Below are 3,952 nucleotides of genomic sequence, written 5' to 3'. Positions count from 1 at the left end.
TTGTTCAGTAAAATGAGGGTTTTCTGTTGATGATGCCCGTTGCTGTGGAAGTGATGGATAACAATGAATGTGTCTAGCAGCGTGAGGGTTTCCTGCTGATTAGGCCCTTTATTGTTTGACTGCTGGATAATAATAGATCTGTCTAGCTGTATAAGGGTTTGTTGATAAGGACCTCTGATGATGAACTGCTGGATAATAATGCAACCACGAAGGGTAATCTATTGCTGAGTCCCTTTGTTGCTAGAGAGATGAACATGTCCAGCGGTAAAAGGGGTTGCTGTCGATTAGACCCTTTCTTTCTGGACTGCTGAATAATAATAAATCTATCCAGCTGTATGAGGGTTTGCTGATAAGGCCATCTGATGTTGAACTATTGGATAATAGTGCAGCCAAAGAAAGGTAATCTGTTGCTAAGTCCCTTTGTTGTTGGAGAGATGAACATGTTCATCAATAAAAGGGGTTGTTGTTGATTAGACCCTTTCTTTCTGGACTGTTGGATAATAATAGACATGTCTAGCTGAATGAGGGTTTGCTGATAAGGCTCTCTAATGTTGAACTATTGGATAATGCTAAATTGTGTAGCCAAAGAAGGGTAATCTGTCGCTGAGTCCCTTTGTTGTTGGAGAGATGAACATGTCCAACAATAAAAGAGGTTGCTGTCAATTAGACATTTTCTTTCTAGACTGCTAGATAATAATAGATCTGTCTAGATGTATGAGGGTTTCCTGATAAGGCCTTCTAATGTTGAACTGTTGGATAATGACGAATAGTGCAGCCAAAGAAGGGTAATCTGTTGTTGAGCCCCTTTGTTGCTAGAGAGATGAGTATGTCCAGCGGTAAAAGGGTTGTTGTCAATTAGGCTATTTCTTTTTGGACTACTGGATAGTAATAGACCTGAACAACCACACAAGGGTTTGCTATTGATAAGGCCCTTTGATGCTAAACTATTGGATAATGATGAACAGTGCAAACAAAGAAGGGTAATTTATTGCTGGAGAAATTGAGCATGTCCAACTGTAAAAGGGGTTCTTGTCGATTAGACCCTTTCTTTTTGGACTGTTGGATAGTAATTGACAGTGCCAAAGAGGGTAATTTGTTGTTGAGACCCTTTGCTACTAGAGAGATGAACATGTCCAGCGGTAAAAGGGGTTGCTGTTGATTAGACCCTCTCTTGCCTGAAATAATGGATAATGGTAAATTTTTCCAGTGAAATAAGAGTTTCTTTTGCCGATGAGGCTCTCTCTTGCTAAAGAGATGAATATGTCCAGCGATAAGAGGAGTTTCTGTTACTGAGGCCCTCTATCGCTGAAGTGATAGATAATAGCGAAGATTTCCAGCAGTAGAAAATCTCCAGCAATAAGAGGGGTTTCTACTGCTGAGGCCCTTGGTTGCTGGAATAATAAATAATCGAGCAGATCTCCAGCTGCAAAAGGGGTTTCTACTGTTGAGGCCCTTTGTGGCTGGAATGACAAATAATTGCGAAGATCTCTAGTGAAAATAGGGGATTCTGTTGTTAAGGCCCTCTATAGCTGGAAGAAGATCTCCAACGGTAAGAGGGGTTTTTGCTATTAAGACCCTCTGTGGCTGGAATGACAGATAATAGTGAATATCTCTTGTGGCAAAAAGGGATTTTGTGGATAATGCCCTCTAAGGCTGGAATGACAGATAATGGTGATGATCTCTAGCGGTGAGAAGTGTTCCTGCTGCTGAGGCCCTCTATGGCTGGAATGACAGATAATAGCGAAGATCTTTAGCGATAAGAGGGGTTTCTGTTGCTGAGGCCCTCTGTTGCTAGAATGACAGATAATAGCAAAGATCTCCAGCAGTAATAGGGGTTTCTGCTGTTGAGGTCCTCTGTGATTGGAATGACTGATAATAGCTGAGATCTTCAGCATTAAGAGGGGTTTCTGCAGTTAAGGCCCTTTGTGGCTGGAATGACAGATAATAGCAAAAATCTCCAATGATAAGAGGGTTTTCTACTATTGAGGCCCTTTATGGCTAGAATGATGAAAGAGCTTCTTTTATAGGGTCAATAATATCGTAACAAGCATGTTGTAGCCTTGGAGTTGCTTGAATGGTAGAGAGAGACATGTGGAATATCATCTTCTTGAATAAATATGAGGTAATATTGTTGTGACTCAGTGTCGTGAGTTGCTAGATCAAGAGATTTTGAGTATTTGGAGTTGAGTTCCCCTTTATGATATGTGATTCTAGACTTTGGAGGCATGATATGGCGATACATGCAACTCCCCAGCAGAGTCGCAAAATGTTTGAGGGCCTTTTTTCGTTGCTCAGCCACATGTTGTCCATTAGAGGGGTGACCTTGCTAGACCCGAATATGTTTGGAGAGTTGCATCTGGAACTCAACATCGGGCCACGTAGTCCAATGGTTACCGGCGTATTTTTAGGCCTACAAAATGGGTAAAGCCCAAAGGCAAAGAATCATGATAATGGTTAAATAATAAATAATGTGTGTTTGATATGATAACTTTGATTAATAGTTGTAATAGTAGTTGAAATAAAATAATATGTATTTAAAGGTGAAATAATCATGTATTCAATAATGTAAATTTAGAGATATGGAAGCAGAGTCACTTATCTTTGTATGGTTTGTAGCTACAGCTATATAGCATCAGTGAGTTGATATCATTCCAGCAAAATGACTCCAATGATAGAGAGGTAGTATGCCATGATAACTTCAAGATTGAAAGGGAAAAAATGGGTGCAACTAGAGGGAGAGAGAGAGTACATCCAACTGTGTGTAGAGGCTGGTTAAGTTCGTCCCCTTTATCATGCACTTAAATGAATTTCCCCTTGACAATGCTCTTTTTGTTATTGGGAAGCTATGAATAGTATTGCCTTCCATGGGAAAGGCTTTTGTAAGATAGGTTTGTGCCTTCCATGAGAAGGATTTTATGTGAGATAGATTTGTACCTTCTATGAGAAGGGCTTTGATATGAGATCTTGGTGCCTTCTAGGAAAAGGGTTAAAGCATTAGAAGTTTGTCTTTCATGAGATGGGCTTTTATGAGAGAGGTGGAGAAGAGTATTGAGATGCGTTTATGGGCAATAAAACAATAGAATTTCAAAGTGAAGGAGTGTGAGAGAGGATTTTAGAAGAGTTGTGATATGTTATATGTAATGGTGTAGTAAGTGTGTATGAGATTATGTAAGAAAAATGGAGAAAGAGGTGTTTAGAGATATGGATAGCAAGATAGATGTATTTTTTGAATATAGAGAGTGAGAGAATGAGTATGAGAGAGTAATGGTGTTGTAATCAATGTAATGTGTTTAGCAATGCTGCTGGAATTTTCTACTAGATGATGGGTAAAGGCTTATGAAGGGCAGTTATGAGCTAAGGGCTGAAGAGTTTAGTTCCTAATTTGGAAACTAAAAACTCAGAAGTTCAAAACTTCATTAAGAGCTTAAGAAGATAATTAGGGAGAGAGAGAATAGAGAAGTTTATGAGAAAGTTGTTCCTCTCTATTGGTGTGTTGATGAGGGGTTCTATTTATAGCTGAGTTTAAGGTATTATTTAACAAAGAATCTCAGCCAAAATCTGTCCCAATTAGCAATAAATCTTTAGAAAACTATTCCTAGAATTTGGCCAAAAATGGTATATTTAGCTTTAAGGTGTTCTTACTGTTTTGGGTAATAGGGTGGAGGAAAGAGTAACAAAAAAGGAAAGTATTTTAGCAAGAAAAAGATAGTTTCTTTAGTTGATTTTGGTATTTAGCCAAATAAGGAAATTCAACAATGTTAAGGTTGCTAGGTCAGCTGTCATAGTTGTTTTGAAAAAGTTGTCCCAACTATCAGGAAAGGCTATCATAGCTATCATAAGATAGCTATTACTTGGGGCAGAAGTAGATGAGGTTAGTTGGATGATGTCAAGCTGCTGGACAGAATATTTAGCATTTATTTCATGGGTTTGGCTAAAAATGATAAGATCTCTT

Source organism: Quercus lobata, chromosome 9 (genome assembly GCF_001633185.2).
Source record: "Quercus lobata isolate SW786 chromosome 9, ValleyOak3.0 Primary Assembly, whole genome shotgun sequence".
In the NCBI taxonomy this organism is placed as follows: domain Eukaryota; kingdom Viridiplantae; phylum Streptophyta; class Magnoliopsida; order Fagales; family Fagaceae; genus Quercus; species Quercus lobata.
The sequence above is the reverse complement of the archived record's forward strand: the minus strand, read 5'-3'. Positions refer to the sequence as shown.